The sequence below is a fragment of the Schistocerca americana genome, chromosome 10 (assembly GCF_021461395.2).
Source record: "Schistocerca americana isolate TAMUIC-IGC-003095 chromosome 10, iqSchAmer2.1, whole genome shotgun sequence".
NCBI classification, from domain to species: domain Eukaryota; kingdom Metazoa; phylum Arthropoda; class Insecta; order Orthoptera; family Acrididae; genus Schistocerca; species Schistocerca americana.
Genome location: NC_060128.1, coordinates 51,038,880 through 51,057,798, shown reverse-complemented (window position 1 = coordinate 51,057,798; position 18,919 = coordinate 51,038,880). Strand labels below are relative to the sequence as shown.

At 45.4% G+C, this 18,919-nt stretch overlaps 1 protein-coding gene and 1 non-coding gene across 4 annotated transcripts in view; one reads left to right on the top strand and one right to left on the bottom strand.

Annotated features, from left to right (window-relative positions):
• The window catches only part of LOC124552487 (aminopeptidase Ey-like), a 440,551-nt gene that overhangs the window by 326,146 nt on the left and 95,486 nt on the right, over positions 1-18,919 (bottom strand). The gene's annotated exons all lie outside the window — the stretch shown is intronic.
• Trnat-ugu lies at positions 12,741-12,814 on the top strand. Its single transcript has one exon. It is a non-coding gene; the product is annotated as a tRNA-Thr (tRNA).

The window sequence follows — 18,919 nt, the reverse complement described above, 5'->3', positions numbered from 1 at the left end:
GGCAGTGGAGCGTGAAGCTTTGACAATGCCAGCCACTCGTGCTGGCGAAACGTCAGTAAAATCATCAGATGAACGTCGGCCGATGAACCCGATACAGGAGCCAATAGGCAGTTTGTCATTAGAATAATTACTGCACACAGATTCAATCAATCAGGGAACAGGAAGAAACACTAATAACTGGCACAACGGGACGTCCACCCCCCGTTCTGCAGAGTTAGATGTAGATGAAGTCGTAGACGTGTTTCCTTTAGCGGTCGACTGCGTTCTACGAATCGAGAGCTGATCATTTCGTCTCGTAGTAGGATAATGTCTTAAGGCGTCTGCTCATTACTTTTAAATGGAACCATTTCGTGGTCCCGTTGTGGTGGATATTTGGATTTATTTAACCGCCGCTCATGGATAACGCGTGGTTTACCTTACCTTAGACGACAAACTGGAAGCGACCGAAGAGTCGGATGTCCAGTCGAGACTCACCTGCAACAAAAGAATGAAACACAAAGTGAGCATCCAGCACTGAACCAGAGGGCAGAGCGCGACTCAAATTTTGGGAACACCAGTTTGAGGAGACGTGTGCCATTAGCTATTTTAAGAGCAGTATTAGTAAATGTGTCACTGTTTCAGACTAATTTTAAATTGAAGCACATTATTTGAAAACACCACAGCGGTGGCTAATGGAAGTGAGTTTTCAAGCCCAATTTGAGTCGGCAGGGGAACAGATGAAGCTATCGTAGGCCAAGTATAGGGAAGGAAATTGGCTGCAATAGATTTAGCGAGACTACGGAAATCCTGTCTCTGGATATGCGAACGGGTGTTTGTACACAGCTGCCCTCCGAACACATCTCGTCACCATTCGCTGTCAGTAACGTGCAAGAAACTACAGAAAGCCACAATCAACATAGCCGGAGGAGGATTTCTTTCCATATATGTGTGTTGCACGGAGAACAAAGCTCATTCTACTTGTTTTTTCATCGGATCACCTGTTGTTGCTGTGGTCTTCAGTCCAGAGACTGGTTTGATGCAGCTCTCCATGCTACTATATCCTGTTCAAGCTTCTTCACCTCCCAGTACCTACTGCAACCTACATCCTTCTGACTCTGAAAACTGTACTCATCCCTTGGTCTTCGTTTACGATTTTTACCCCCCAAGTTTCCCTCCAATACTAAATTGGTGATCCCTTGATGCCTCAGAATATACCCTACCAGGTGAATCCAGGGTTATAAACACAAAATCAAATAGGGGTAATGCAGGAATAGGTTTAATAATGAATTAAAAAATAGGAGTGCGGGTTAGCTACTACAAACAGCATAGTGAACGCATTATTGTGGGCAAGATAGACACGAAGCCCACGCCTACTACAGTAGTACAAGTTTATATGCCAACTAGCTCTGCAGATGATGTAGAAATTGATGAAATGTATCATGAGATAAAAGAAATGATTCAGAAAATTTAAAAGTCATGGGTGATTGGAATTCGAGAGTAGGAAAAGGGAGAAAAGGAAACATAGTAGTTGAATATGGATTGGGGGTAAGAAATGCAAGAGGAAGCCGCTTGGTAGAATTTTGCACAGAGCATAACTTAATCATAGCTAACACTTGGTTCAAGAATCATTAAAGAAGGTTGTATACATGGAAGAAGCCTGGAGATGCTAGAAGGTATCAGATAAGTTCTAGAGGGTGAAAAGTATTTAAACCGACAAACTCTGGGAGGTTGCAGGGAACATCAAAAAAAATATTTATCCCTAATGTCATTTTTTCCTATGAGGATTATTTAAACCGGTGGAGGCCGTATTACGCTCTTCAGTTGTTAGAGGTCGTATTACGCTCTTCAGCTGTAGGCAACTGCTGTCCACCAGTGTAGTAGTGCATTGTCTCTGTTTACTAATGGAGCGATACACCTGGAGTGAGTACACTGATATGGCTGGTGCGTACTACGTAGCGCACCACAGCGGACGAGCTGCACAGCGGGTTTATCAACAGCAATATCCTAATCGCCGTATCCCGCATCATACGGCCTTTGCTGCTGTGTACCAACGTCTGCGTGAGACCGGGTCATTTAGCAGATTACCTGGACAGGGACGCCGTCGCACGGTAAGAAAGCTGCAATTTGAGGAAGCTGTCTTGCAGCAGGTGGAGAGGGATCCTTCAGTCAGCACTCGTGCAATTGCACGTAACATGCGGACGAATCAGACGAATGTAAGAACAGTCCTTTCAGAGCAGTTGTCACTTTCATTTCACTTACAGCGTCTTCACAACCTGGAACCAGTTGATTATCCACCCAGAACACAATTTTCGCAGTGGTACTTGAAACAGTGTGAAATGCATCCTACATTTCCATCCTCTGTGTCGTTTAACGACGAAACAACGCTCGGGCGTGATGGAGTCTTCAACATGCACAATTCGCATGTTTGGAGTGAGGATAACCCACATGCCACAGTTACTAGCGCTCATCAAGTGCGGTTCTTCGTTAATGTGTGGGTCGGTGTTGTTGCGGACTGTTTAATTGGGCCGTATCTGCTACCTAGGCCATTAAATGGCAGGCACTACTACAATTTTCTCGCCAGAGCATTGCCAGAATTACTGGAAGACGTCCCGCACCCTACAAGACAACGCACGTGGTTCCAACATGACGGGGCGCCGGCACATTTCAGTCGTCGTGTGCGTCGATTTCTGGACCCACGGTTCCCAGAAACGTGCATTGCTAGAGGTGGTCCTGTACCGTGGCCTGCTCGATCCCCAGATATGTCCACTCTGGACTTTTTTGGGTGGGGAGAGATGCGCAACCTTGTTTACGCAGCTCCTTTGCATCAGAAGAGGATCTGGTTGCCCGGATAGTAGTAGCCGCAGCAGGAACAATTCAGGATACTCCTGGGGTTTTTGCCCGTGTCAGACAGCACGTGATCCGACGATGTAATCCTCGTTTACGTGTCAATGGAGGCATTTTTGAAAATCTACTGTAACTGAAATTCGGTTGTGTTGATGTGTTGTGTCTTTGTCATAAAAAAAAGGAAAAGTGTTTATTGGCTTAATTAATTTGCCACCAGAGAAATCTTCCTCTATCGCTTTAAATACTCCTCATAGGAAAAAATGACATTAAGGAAAAATACACTCCTGGAAATGGAAAAAAGAACACATTGACACCGGTGTGTCAGACCCACCATACTTGCTCCGGACACTGCGAGAGGGCTGTACAAGCAATGATCACACGCACGGCACAGCGGACACACCAGGAACCGCGGTGTTGGCCGTCGAATGGCGCTAGCTGCGCAGCATTTGTGCACCTCCGCCGTCAGTGTCAGCCAGTTTGCCGTGGCATACGGAGCTCCATCGCAGTCTTTAACACTGGTAGCATGCCGCGACAGCGTGGACGTGAACCGTATGTGCAGTTGACGGACTTTGAGCGAGGGCGTATAGTGGGCATGCGGGAGGCCGGGTGGACGTACCGCCGAATTGCTCAACACGTGGGGCGTGAGGTCTCCACAGTACATCGATGTTGTCGCCAGTGGTCGGCGGAAGGTGCACGTGCCCGTCGACCTGGGACCGGACCGCAGCGACGCACGGATGCACGCCAAGACCGTAGGATCCTACGCAGTGCCGTAGGGGACCGCACCGTCACTTCCCAGCTAATTAGGGACACTGTTGCTCCTGGGGTATCGGCGAGGACCATTCGCAACCGTCTCCATGAAGCTGGGCTACGGTCCCGCACACCGTTAGGCCGTCTTCCGCTCACGCCCCAACATCGTGCAGCCCGCCTCCAGTGGTGTCGCGACAGGCGTGAATGGAGGGACGAATGGAGACGTGTCGTCTTCAGCGATGAGAGTCGCTTCTGCCTTGGTGCCAATGATGGTCGTATGCGTGTTTGGCGCCGTGCAGGTGAGCGCCACAATCAGGACTGCATACGACCGAGGCACACAGGGCCAACACCCGGCATCATGGTGTGGGGAGCGATCTCCTACACTGACCGTACACCACTGGTGATCGTCGAGGGGACACTGAATAGTGCACGGTACATCCAAACCGTCATCGAACCCATCGTTCTACCATTCCTAGACCGGCAAGGGAACTTGCTGTTCCAACAGGACAATGCACGTCCGCATGTATCCCGTGCCACCCAACGTGCTCTAGAAGGTGTAAGTCAACTACCCTGTCCAGCAAGATCTCCGGATCTGTCCCCCATTGAGCATGTTTGGGACTGGATGAAGCGTCGTCTCACGCGGTCTGCACGTCCAGCACGAACGCTGGTCCAACTGAGGCGCCAGGTGGAAATGGCATGGCAAGCCATTCCACAGGACTACATCCAGCATCTCTACGATCGTCTCCATGGGAGAATAGCAGCCTGGATTGCTGCGAAAGGTGGATATACACTGTACTAGTGCCGACATTGTGCATGCTCTGTTGCCTGTGTCTATGTGCCTGTGGTTCTGTCAGTGTGATCATGTGATGTATCTGACCCCAGGAATGTGTCAATAAAGTTTCCCCTTCCTGGGACAATGAATTCACGGTGTTCTTATTTCAATTTCCAGGAGTGTATTTGTTTTAATGTCACCTACAGCCTCCCAGAGTTTGTCGGTTTAAATATTTTTCACCCTGTATAATGGTAAAACAGAGATTTAGGAACCAGGTTTTAAGTTGTAAGCATTTCCAGGGGGAGATGTGGACTCTGATCACAATCTATTGGTTATGAACTATGGATTAAAACTGAAGAAACTGCAAAAACGTGGGAATTTAAGGAGGTGGGACCTGGATAAACTGAAAGAACCAGAGATTGTACAGAGTTTCAGGGGGAGCATAAGGGAACAACTGACAGGAATGGGGGAAGGAAATACAGTAGAAGACGAATGGGTAGCTCTGAGGGATGAAGTAGTGAAGGCAGCAGAGGATCAAGTAGGTAAAAAGACGAGGGCTAGTAGAAATCCTTGGGTAACAGAAGAAATATTAAATTTAATTGATGAAAGGTGAAAATATAAAAATGCAGTAAATGAAGCAGGCAAAAAGGAATACAAACGTCTCAAAAATGAGATCGACAGGAAGTGCAAAATGGCTAAGCAGGGATGGCTAGAGGATAAATGTAAGGATGAAGAGGCTTATCTCACTAGGGGTAAGATAGATACTGCCTACAGGAAAATTAAAGAGACCTTTGGAGAGAAGAGAACCACTTGTATGAATATCAAGAGCTCAGATGGCAACCCAGTTCTAAGCAAAGAAGGGAAAGCAGGAAGGTGGAAGGAGCATACAGAGGGTCCACACAAAGGCGATGTGCTTGAGGACAATATCATGGAAATGGAGGAGGATGTAGATGAAGATGAAATGGCAGATGGGATACTGCATGAAGAGTTTGACAGAGCACTGAAAGACCTGAGTCGAAACAAGGCCCCGGGAGTAGACAACATTCCATTACGAGGTGCATTCAAGTTCTAAGGCCACCGATTTTTTTTTTCTAATTAACTACTCACCCGAAATCGATGAAACTGGCGTTACTTCTCGACGTAATCGCAATCGCCCTGCAGACGTACACATTTTTCACAACGCTGACGCCATGATTCCATGGCAGCGGCGAAGGCTTCTTTAGGAGTCTGTTTTGACCACTGGAAAAATCGCTGAGGCAATAGCAGCATGGGTGGTGAATGTGCGGCCACGGAGAGTGTCTTTCATTGTTGGAAAAAGCCAAAAGTCACTAGGAGCCAGGTCAGGTGAGTAGGGAGCATGAGGAATCACTTCAAAGTTGTTATCACGAAGAAACTGTTGCGTAACGTTAGCTCGATGTGTGGGTGCATTGTCTTGGTGAAACAGCACACGCGCAGCCCTTCCCGGACGTTTTTGTTGCAGTGCAGGAAGGAATTTGTTCTTCAAAACATTTTCGTAGGATGCACCTGTTACCGTAGTGCCTTTTGGAACGCAATGGGTAAGGATTACGCCCTCGCTGTCCCAGAACATGGACTCCATTATTTTTTAAGCACTGGCGGTTATCCGAAATTTTTTTGGTGGCGGTGAATCTGTGTGCTTCCATTGAGTTGACCGGCGCTTTGTTTCTGGATTGAAAAATGGCATCTACGTCTCATCCATTGTCACAACCGACGAAAAGAAAGTCCCATTCATGCTGTTGTTGCGCGTCAACATTGCTTGGCAACATGCCACACAGGCAGCCATGTGGTGGTCCGTCAGCATTCGTGGCACCCACCTGGATGACACTTTTCGCATTTTCAGGTCGTCATGCAGGATTGTGTGCACAGAACCCACAGAAATGCCAACTCTGGAGGCGATCTGTTCAACAGTCATTCAGCGATCCCCCAAAACAACTTTCTACACTTTCTCAATCATGTCGTCAGACCAGCTTGTGCAAACCCAAGGTTGTTTTGATATGTTGTCACACAATGTTCTGCCTTCATTAAACTGACGCACCCACGAACGCACTTTCGACACATCCATAACTCCATCACCACATGTCTCCTTCAACTGTCGATGAATTTCAATTGGTTTCACACCATGCAAATTCAGAAAACGAATGATTGCACGCTGTTTAAGTAAGGAAAACGTCGCCATTTTAAGTATTTAAAACAGTTCTCATTCTCGCCGCTGGCGGTAAAATTCCATCTGCCGTACAGTGCTGCCATCTCTGGGTCATATTGACAATGACCGCGGCCTCATTTTAAAACAATTCGCATGTTTCTATCTCTTTCCAGTACGGAGAAAAAAAAATCGGAGGCCTTAGAACTTGAATGCACCTCGTAGAACTACTGACAGCCTTTGGAGAGCCATTCCTGACAAAACTCTACCATCTGGTGAGCAAGATGTATGAGACAGGCGAAATACCCTCAGACTTCAAGAAGAATATAATAATTCCAATCCCAAAGAAGCAGGTGTTGACAGATGTGAAAATTACCGAAATATCAGTTTATTAATCCACGGCTGCAGAGCGCTAACACGAATTCCTTACAGACGAATGGAAAAACTGGTAGAAACCGATCTCGGGGAAGATCAGTTTGGATTCCGTAGAAATGTTGGAACACGTGAGACAATACAGACCCTATGACTTATCTTAGAAAATAGATTAAGGAAAGGCAAACCTACTTTTGTAGACTTAGAGAAAGTTTTTGACAATGTGGACTGGAATACTCTCTTTCAAATTCTGGAGGTGGCAGGGGTAAAATACAGGCAGCGAAAGGCAATTTATAATTTCTATAGAAACCAGATGGCAGTTATAAGAGTCGAGGGGCATAAAAGGGAAGCAGTGGTTGGGGAGGAGTGAGACAGGGTTGTAGCCTCTCCCCGAAGCTATTCAATCTGCATATTGAGCAAGCAGTAAAGGAAACAAAAGAAAAGTTCGGAGTAGGAATTAAAATCCATGGAGAACAAATAAAAACTTTGAGGTTCGCCGATGACATTGTAATTCTGTCAGAGACAGCAAAGGACTTGGAAGAGCAGTTGAACGGAATGGACAGTGTCTTGAAAGGAGGGTATAAGATGAACATCAACAAAAGCAAAACGAGGATAATGGAATGTAGTCGAATTAATTCAGGTGATGCTGAGGGAATTAGATTAGCAAATGAGACACTTAAAGTAGTAAATGAGGTTTGCTATTCGGGGAGCAAAATAACTGACGATGGTCGAAGTAGAGAGGGTATAAAACGTAGACTAGCTATGGCAAGGAAAGCGTTTCTGAAGAAGAGAAATTTGTTAACATCGAGTAACTAGCAGGAAGTCGTTTCTGAAAGTATCTGTATGGAGTGTAGCCATGTATGGAAGTGAAACATGGACGATAAACCGTTTGGACAAGAAGAGAACAGCTTTCAAAATGTGGTGCTACAGAAGAATGCTGAAGATTAGTTGGGTAGATCACATAACTAACGAGGAGGTATTGAATAGAATTGGGGAGAAGAGGAGTTTGTGGCACAACTTGACTAGAAGAAGGGATCGGTTGGTAGGACATGTACTGACGCATCAAGGGATCACGAATTTAGTACTGGAGGGCAGCGTGGAGGGTAAAAATCGTAGAGGGAGACCAAGAGATGAATACACTAAGCAGATTCAGAAGGATGTAGGTTGCAGTAGGTACTGGGAGATGAAGAAGCTTGCACAGGATAGAGTATCATGGAGCGCTGCATGAAACCAGTCTCAGGTCTGAAGACCACAACAATAACAAACTTTCAGTCAACATTCGGATATAAGGGAAACGTTTCATAAGCTCAAATGGCAGTCTCTCGAGGGAAGATGTTCTCTTTGTAAGGTGTCGGTCCGTCTGAGACCTCTTCGTCCCGCGCAGTTTTTTGTTACGTGGGAAGATAACACTGGAAGACAAAGAACGAAGCGCTCCGATTTAAGAATGGTGTAAGAAAATTATGTACTCTTTCACCCCGACTGTTCATTCTATACATCGAAGAAGCGATGACAGATATAAAAGAAAGGTTCAAGAGTGTGGTTAAGAGTCAAGGTGAAAGGATAGCGATGGTACGATTCGCTGATGAAATTGCAATCCTCACTGAAAGTGAAGAAGAATTACAGGATCTGTTGAATGGAACTGGTAGAGAATCTGGATTGGTAGAAAAACGGAGAACGACGTAACTAACGAGAAGTAGCAGGAATGAGAAAAACGAGAAACGTAACACCAGAATAGGGGATCACGAAGTAGACCAAGTTAATGAATTCTCTTACCGATGATGAACGGAGGAACAAGGACGTCAAAATCAGACTAGCACTGGCAAAAAAGGGCATTTCTGGCCAAGAGAAGTCTACCATTGAACTTCCTGGCAGATCAAAACTGTGTGCCCGAGCGAATCTCGAACTCGGGTAGAGCACTTGCCCGCGAAGAGCAAAGGTCCCGAATCGAGTCTCGGTCCGGCACACAGTTTTAATCTGCCAGGAAGTTTCATAACAGCGCACACTCCACTGCAGAGTGAAAATCTCATTCTTGATATCAACCTGTTTATATTATCCTGCAGTGAGTGTATAACAAGGTCAAATAGTGAAATGTTAATTTAAGGGTTTAATTTGGTTTTTCCCTTTAATTTTTAGAATTTGCTGAGGTTGTAACGTCCCTTAGAAAAATTTATGAATGATTGTGCTGGTAAACCCGTTACGTTATTTGATTTTCAAACAGCTGAGCAGAACTGAACGCACTCAGACATTTCGCTCTTTACTTATTCTGATCATCACTAAAATGACACAATATTTTTAGCGCAACGCAGTCTGATTTTCAAAAATCCCTACAAAAGTAAGGCCCTGACTAACAATAACCTATATCTTTCATGAATGAGTTACCTCACAAAAATCTTCGTGACTCAAACTACTGCAATGCAGCGAGCGCCAATAAAAGATTCTAACTACTTAAGGCACTAACTACTGATAGGCTTAGCTATCAAATGAAAGATTTTGATAAAGAACACAGAATGTATTTACCTTAATGGTGTTCAAAATATATATATATATATATATATATATATATATATATATATATATATATATATATCAGTTCATGATATCCAGTCTTACAAATTTACTCTTTCTGATGGACACACGTCCAGATCATCCGCTCTCAAAACTCCGCCATCTCTCTCCCCACATCCACCACTGCTGGCGGCTCACCTCCAACTGCACAACGCTGTTAATCCACTACTTCCGTGTGCATTTTCTTTTACTGCTCAGACTTTGTGCATAAAATTGTAATTAATACTGTGATGAATGATCAGGACTGTCTTTATGGAGCTTCTGACCAACATGGTGAAGAACAGCTCGGTGACTTCCTAAGGCTCTTGAACAGCCTCCATGCCAACATAACATTTACCATGGAAGTAGAAAAGGACAAGAAACTGCCATTTCTGGATGTGCTGGTCACAAGGAACGGTGAAACCCTGGGACACAGCGTGTATCGAAAACCGACACACACGGACCGATACCTGCACAAACTGTCAAACCACCACCCGAGCCAGAAAAAAAGGCATGATTAGTACGCTCGTAACGAGAGCAGGACGAATATGTGAGGCGCAACACCTCAAACGAGAAATGCAACACCTGGAAACTGTTCTGCGGAACAATGGGTTCTCCACAAATTACATTAGAAGTGTAACAGAGCCAAACACTCGGCGAAGTAAGGAACCAGAAAAAGAAATGTCGGGTACGGCCTTTCTGCCATACATTCCCAGAGTGACGGACAGAATCGGCCGTATATTCCGCAAACATGGCGTAAAGACGATTTTCAAACCGACAAGGAAGATCAAAGAGTGTCTTAGATCGGCGAAGGAGAAAAGAGACCCACTTGCAGTGTCGGGAATATACCGTATACCATGCACATGCGGAAAAGTTTTTGTCGGAATGACTGGACGATCCATCAACACCAGGATCAAAGAGCATAAGCGACATTGCAGGTTGGGGCAGGTGGAGAAATCGGCCGTGGCAGAGCACGCACTGAATGAGACCGACCACGTAATAAAATTCGCCGACACGGAAGTTCTGGCTGTAGAGAAGCACTATCGCACGCGCTTGTTCAGAGAAGCTGTAGAAATACAAAAACACGCGAACAGTTTGAACAAGAAAGAGGAAAGCCTTAAGGTCAACGGATCCTGGCTTCCCGTACTGCAGCGAACAACCGTCGCAGGTAGCGAGAGGAGAACCGCACCGGAAATGACCGCGGAGAAGCCCTCGGACGTTGGCGCGCCAGGTACATATAGTCTGCGGCCGCGAGCTCGCCTCCAGTTCACCACCGGCGATGGAGGGTGAAGCTTTGACAATGCCAGCCACTCGTGCTGGCGAAACGTCAGAAAAAACATTAGATGAACGTCGGCCGAAGAACCCGAGACAGAAGCCAATAGGCACCTCCTCATTAGTTACGTGATCTACCCACCTTATCTTCAGCATTCTTCTGTGGCACCACATTTCAAAATCTTCTATTCTCTTCTTGTCCAAACTATTTATCGTCCAGGTTTCACTTCCATACATGGCTACACTGCATACAAATACTTTCACAAACGACTTCCTGACACTTAAATCTATACTTCATGTTAACAAATTCATCTTCTTCAGAAACACTTTCCTTGCCATTTCCAGTCTTCATTTTATATCCTCTCTTCTTCGACCATCATCAGTTATTTTGCTCCCCAAATGGCAAAACTCCTTTACTACTTTAAGTGTCTCATTTCCTAATGTAATTCCGTCAGCATCACCCGACTTAATTCGACTACATTCCATTATCCTCGTTTTGCTTTTGTTGATGTTCATCTTCTACCCTCCTTTCAAGTCACTGTCCATTCCGTTCAACTGCTCTTCCAAGTCCTTTGCTGTCTCTGACGGAATTACAATGTTATCGGCAAACCTCAAAGTTTTTATTTGTTCTCCATGGATTTTAATACCTACTCCAAATTTTTCTTTTGTTTCCTTTACTGCTTGCTCAAAATACATATCGGGGAGGGGCTACAACCCTGTCTCACTCGCTTCCGAACCACTGCTTCCCTTTCATGTCCGTCGACTCTTATAACTGGCATCTGGTTTCTGTACAATTTGTAAATAGCCTTTCGCTCCCTGTATTTTACTCTTGCCACCTTCAGAATTTGAAAGAGAGTACTCCAGTCATTATTGTCAAAAGCTTTCTCTAAGTCTATAAATGCTAGAAACGTATAAAAGTTGGGTCTACTTCGGAGAGCGTGAGAACACCAATGTACGGGTGCTACCGCGGTTGACCAATCGTCGCGTTTGCGTCTGTATGCATCGGGTTTACTCTCACGACTGGGGAAGCAGCAGTGGTGAGAGGGTGGGTGCACACGCGTTCCCAAATCCAGCAACAGCTGTGCCGCCAGCCGACAGAAACGTCCAGTTTGTTGCTTCACTGGGCGACGGTTTACGCGCCCCGTCTCACAGGGACTGTCGCGATAGGGCTTAGGGCAGAGACACGTGCTGTTATGTGAGCGCACGGAAACTTTTGTGAGCCTTTTGCTGTGATACCGGAACGGGACAAAACTGATACACACGAAATGTTTCGCAGTTGCGAGTACGGACAGCCATCAGCTGTACAATGAAATGACGACAGTGAAAATTTGCATCACACGCTGTACTTGAAAGTCGCTTGCCCGGTGTCGGCAAGTAAAATCGATGTTCCAGTGCCTGTGTTGTTATGATTACGATACAGATCTCCTTTACACGTCGCACGCTATTCTGATTACAGGGCAAACTTCCCTCGGACGTGTGGCACTGCAATAGCGTATTTATCCGCCGACACCGGGACCGGGCAAGCGACTCTAAATTACAACGTCTGAACACACACTATACCTATATATACTAAGATGTCCGAAAGACCCACCGAGCGAGGTGGCGCAGTGGTTAGACACTGGACTCGCATTCGGGAGGACGACGGTTCAATCCCGCGTAAGGCCATCCTGATTTAGGTTTTCCGTGATTTCCCTAAATCGCTCCAGGCAAATGCCGGGGTGGTACCTTTCAAAGGGCACGGCCGACTTCCTTCCCCGTCCTTCCCTAATCCGATGAGACCGATGACCTCGCTGTCTGGTCTCCTTCCCCAAAACAACCAACCGAAAGACCAGATACCATCTTAGTATATATACGGTTAAGGCTCACCGGCCACTTGACCATCTACTTCTTCTGTGCGAATGCACAAACAGTGCCCGAACTCTTACGGGAATCGGCATAGTGAGTATAATGGGCGGGGGCACTACGAATATAGTGCGGGGCAATACGTTGAGAATGTGGGTTTCGAGGGAGGCGTGCCAGAGATAAATCCCTGCAGTCGCGCTATCCTCTGTGTCCTCGGTGGCTCAGATGGATAGAGCGTCTGCCATGTAAGCAGGAGATCCCGGGTTCGAGTCCCGGTCGGGGCACACATTTTCGACTGTCCCCGTTGACGTATGTCAACGCCTGTAACCAGCTAGGGGTGTTCATTTCATTGCAAGACATTATACCTACATACATACATATTAGATATACGATTACAGGGCGTAGACGCACGGTTGACGACATACGCAAGTTCGGGTGTGGCCGTGAGTCGTGGTCGGATAGCCAGCCGGACTGTAAGGCGACCGCTCGCGATAGGCGGCAAGTCCGGCTTCGAATACTGGTCCGGGTCAAACTTTCACTGTCGTCTTTCCATTCTACAGCTGGTGGTTGTCCTTATTCGCAATTGCGGATACATTAGATATAGATGTCGTTCAGTGCCGCGTTGAAACGGAGGGAAGCGGAATGCGAGGTTCCGTAAGAGAAAGCGACGTGGAGCGAGCGCGTCGGATTCTTCTCCGTTCGCTGCACCAGACACCGCTATGCTGTGCTGCGGGCAGTTTAACCGGCAAGCGGCCGTTACGGGGGAGCGAATTACGGCACAAGCGTGCCTGAGGCGCCGCTGAGAGCGCTTGTAATGTGTGTACTGGGGCGTCGCGCGGACCGAATTACTGTACGGCCACCGGGGCACAAGTTAACTACGGCGCACAGCGAATTGCGGCCCACGCTACACCCTAACACGCGTACTGTGGCGTTAGCCGGGCTCGGAGTTGTTGTTGTTGTGGTCTTCAGTCCAGAGACTGGTTTGATACAGCTCTCCATGCTACTCTATCCCGTGCAAGCTTCTTCATCTCCCAGTACCTACTGCAACCTACATCCTTCTGAATCTGCTTAGTGTCTTGACCTCCAGGTCTCCCTCTATGATTTTTACCCTCCACGCTGCCCTCCAATACTAAATTGGTGATCCCTTGATGCCTCAGCGCATGTCCTACCAACCGATCCCTTCTTCTAGTGAAGTTGTGCCACAAACTTCTCCCCAATTCTATTCAATACCTCCTCATTAGTTATGTGATCTACCCATCTAATCTTCAGCATTTTTGGCTACACTCCATACAAATACTTTCAGAAATGACTTCCTGACACTTAAATCTATACTCGATGTTAACAAATATCTCTTCTTCAGAAACGCTTTCCTTGCCGTTGCCAGTCTACATTTTATATCCTCTCTACTTCGACCATCATCACTTATTTTGCTCCCCAAATAGCAAAACTTCTTTACTACTTTAAGTGTCTCATTTCCCAATCTAATTCCCTCAGCATCACCCGATTTAATTTGACTACATTCCACTATCCTCGTTTTGCTTTTGTTGATGTTCATCTTATATCCTCCTTTCAAGACACTGTCCATTCCATTCAACTGCTCTTACAAGTCCTTTGCTGTTTCTGACAGAATTACAATGTCATCGGCGAACCTCAAAGTTTTTATTTCTTCTCCATTGATTTTAATTCCTCCTCCGAATATTTCTTTTGTTTCCTTCACTCCTTGTTCAATATACAGATTGAATAACATCGGGGAAAGGCTACAACCCTGTCTCACTCCCTTCCCAACCAGTGCTTCCCTTTCATGCACCTCGACTCTTATAACTGCAATCTGGTTTCTGTACAAATTGTAAATAGCCTTTCGCTCCCTGTATTTTACCCCTGCCACCTTCAAAATTTGAAAGAGAGTATTGCAGTCAACATTGTCAAAAGCTTTCTCTAAGTCTACAAATACTAGAAACGTAGGTTCGCGTTTCCTTAATCTAGCTTCTAAGATAAGTCGTAGGGTCAGTATTGGGTCACGTGTTCCAATATTTCTACGGAAATCAAACTGATCTTCCCCGAGGTCGGCTTCTACTAGTTTTTCCATTCGTCCGTAAAGAATTCGCGTTAGTATTTTGCAGCTGTGGCGTATTAAACTGATTGCTCGAAGTAATAAATAAATAAACAAAGTAAGTCCGAACCACCGTACAGTACAGCATGAGCACAAGTTTTCTGCGCGATAGTATTACTGGCAGCTAAAACGTGTCTCCGTAGCTCATTATTTATTTCGTAGACAAGAGTAATAGAAGGCAGATTTCAGACTACCTAACAGATCAAAACGAAAATTTCTGTTCCGACACTGGCAATGTTGAGTGTTTATCGAAAAAGTTAAAGGCAATCGTAAAATGCGTTTTAGACAGGTACGTGCCGAGTACAACTGTGAGGGACGGGAAAAACCCACCGTGGTTCAACTACAAAGTTAGGAAACTGCTGCGAAAGCAAAGAGAGCTTCACTCCAAATTTAAACGCAGTCAAAACCTCTCAGACAAACAGAAGCTAAACGATGTCAAAGTTAGCGTAAGGAGGCCTATGCGTGAAGCGTTCAGTGAAATCGAAAGTAAAATTCTATGTACCGACTTGACAGAAAATCCTAGGAAGTTCTGGTCTTACGTTAAATCAGTGGCTCGAAACAGCATATCCAGACACTACGGGATGATGATGGCATTGAAACAGAGGATGACACGCGTAAAGCTGAAATACTAAACACCTTTTTCCAAAGCTATTTCACAGAGGAAGACCGCACTGCATTCCTTCTCTAAACCCTCGTACGAACGAAAAAATGGCTGACATCGAAATAAGTGTCCAAGGAATAGAAAAGCAACTGAAATCACTCAACAGAGGAAAGTCCACTGGACCTGACGGGATACCAATTCGATTCTACACAGAGTACGCGAAAGAACTTGCCCTCCTTCCAACAGCCGTGTACCCCAAGTCTCTAGAGGAACGGAAGGTTCCAGATGATTGGAAAAGAGCACAGGTAGTCCCAGTCTTCAAGAAGGGTCGTCGAGCAGATGCGCAAAACTATAGACCTATATCTTTGACGTCGATCTGTTGTAGAATTTTAGAACATGTTTTCTGCTCGCGTATCATGTCATTTCTGGAAACCCAGAATCTTTAGGAATCAAGATGGATTCCGGAAACAGCGATCGCGTGAGACCCAAATCGCTTTATTTGTTCATGAGACCCAGAAAATATTAGATACAGGCTCCTAGGTAGATGCTATTTTCCTCGACTTCCGGAAGGCATTCGATAAAGTTCCGCACTGTCGCCTGATAAACAAAGTACGGAATATCATACCAGCTATGTGGCTGGATTGAAGAGTTTTTAGCAAACAGAACACAGCATGTTGTTCTCAATGGAGAGACGTCTACAGACGTTAAAGTAACCTCTGGCGTGCCACAGGGGACTGTTATGGGACCATTGCTTTTCACAATATATATAAATGACCTAGTAGATAGTGTCGTACGTTCCATGCGGCTTTTCGCGGATGATGCTGTAGTATACAGAGAAGTTCCAAAATTAGAAAATTGCAGCGAAATGCAGGAAGATCTGCAGCGGATAGGCACTTGGTGCTGGGAGTGGCAACTGTCCCTTAACATAGACAAATGTAATGTATTGCGAATATATAGAACGAAGGATCCTTTATTGTATGATTATATGATAGCGGAACAAACACTGGAAGCAGTTACTTCTGTAAAATATCTGGGAGTGTGCGTACGGAATGATTTGAATTGGAATGATCATATAAAATTAATTGTTGGTAAGGCGAGTGCCAGATTGAGATTCATTGGGAGAGTCCTTAGAAAATGTAGTCCATCAACAAAGGAGGTGGCTTACAAAACACTCGTTCGACCTATACTTGAGTATTGCTCATCAGTATGGGATCCGTACCAGGTCGGGATGACGGAGGCGATAGAGAAGATCCAAAGAAGAGCGGCGCGTTTCGTCACAGGGTTATTTGGTAAGCGTGATAGCGTTACGGAGATGTTTAGCAAGCTCGAGTGGCAGACTCTGCAAGAGAGGCGCTCTGCATCGCGGTGTAGCTTGCTGCCCAGGTTTCGAGAGGGTGCGTTTCTGGATGAGGTATCGAATATATTGCTTCCCCTTACTTATACCTCCCGAGGGGATCACGAATGTAAAGTTAGAGAGATTCGAGCGCGCACGGAGGCTTTCCGGCAGTCGCTCTTCCCGCGAACCATACGCGACTGGAACAGGAAAGGGAGGTAATGACAGTGGCACGTAAAGTGCCCTCCGCCGCGCACCGTTGGGTGGCTTGCGGAGTGTGAATGTAGATGTAGATGTATCGGAACTCGCTCGTGACTGAATCTGCACTTGTTCATCCACATGTACAGGGTGTTTCAAAAAGGACTTTACAACATTCAAAACTCGTATAAATTAATTCGTAGTACCAACAGAGATGATTGTAGTGCCAATTTGTAGGGAAATACATCGAGTTTTGTCTGTCGTACTTCGCTAGTGCCGAATCGCACCTTAAGGACCGCTAGCGGCATTACCGTTAAAAGATGGCTGCCTCGAGTGGAACTGAGCTGCTGTGTTTCGGTTTGACGAACCCAAGTCGGCGACAACAGTCCGGCGTAATTCCCGTACCGAGTACGCTAAAGATCCTCCTAGTAGGCCTACAATTTGCGAGTGGCATAATTGTTTTGTACAAACAGGGTGCTCGGTAAGACGTGGGAATTCGTCAGGTCGTACGAGCACATCTGACGACGTCGTAGAGCGAGTGAGACAACGTTTTGTCAGCAGCCCCACGAAATCGACCCGCGTGCATCTCGCGAACTGCAAATCCCACATACGACTGTTTGGCGTGATTAGAGGAACCGTTTTCATTTGAAACGGTGCAGACTGACGACCGTACAAGCAACAGAAAACGCTGATAAAACTGCTCGCGAGAAGTTCTGTCGGATATGTTAAATCGATTACACGAGGATGAACATTTCTGACGCTGGTCGGTATGGCCGAGGGATTCTAGGCGCTTCAGTGTGGAACCGCGCGACCGCTACGTTCGCAGGTTCGAATCCTGCCTCGGGCATTTATGTGTGTGATGTCCTTAGGTTAGTTAGGATTAAGTAGTTCTAAGTTCTAGGGGACTGATGACCTCAGCATTTAAGTCCCACAGCGCTCAGAGCCATTTGAACCATTTTTTTGACGTCGAGAATGACACAGACGAGTTGTGTGGTTCCTTGCTGTGGAAACGGAAGAACACGAAATAGACGTACTCGAAAAGGGTGTAACTGGCAGCCATCATTCCATGATCGTGTGTACGTCTTGTTTGGAAAACCATGCGTAGACTACTATTTATCAGAGTACGCATTTCTTTAAAACGCAATCAAAGCCAACCATGTCATTCTAGTTAAACTTGTGTCTTATGATTAAAATTGTGTTCCTATACCATACGTGAGGAAACATGATTACTGTTTGTTGCTACTTTTTGATAAGCATTACTAAGGCCAAGGAATAAAACACTCAATTTTTTTTTCAAGATTCAGTGTTTTTTTTTGTTTTTTTTTTTACATGGAAAGATGGCATACCTGTAAAACCCATACGACTACTTACGTTTTCTATCTCTCTCCCCTCCTTTTAATTTTTATATTTTTTATTTTTTTTTTAGTGAGAGCACTTCGGGGTTGAAAGTCCATAATGGAATAGTTAACATTTATTATATAATTTACCAGTTTACCATTTAATTGAATCAACTGTGGGTTCGCGCTGAAACATTGTCAATTAACTAAACAAACACTGTGTTTTCCCTTCTTCCACAAATTTTATTATTGTCAATGCACAATAGTGCAATACTGACCCTAAGAATAATCTCAGAAGATACATTAAGGAAAGGGAAACTTACGTTTCTAGCATTTGTAGACTTAGAGAAAGCTTTTGACAATGTTGACTGGAATACTCTCTTTCAAATTCTGAAGGTGGCAGGGGTAAAATACAGGGAGCGAAAGTCTATTTACAGTTTGTACAGAAACCAGTTATAAGAGACGAGGGATGTGAAACAGAAGCAGTGGTTGGTTGAGAAGGGAGTGAGATGGGGTTGTAGCCTATCGCCGATGCTATTCAATCTGTATATTGAGCAAGCAGTAAAGGAAACAAAAGAAAAATTCGGAGTAGGTATTAAAATCCATGGAGAATAAAACTTTGAGGTTCGCCGATGACATTGTAATTCTGTCAGAGACAGCAAAGGACTTGGAAGAGCAGATGAACGGAATGGACAGTGTCTTGAAAGGACCATATCAGATGAACATCAACAAAAGCAAAACGACGATAATTGAATGTAGTCGAATTAAGTCGGGTGATGGTGAGGGAATTAGATTAGGAAATGAGACACT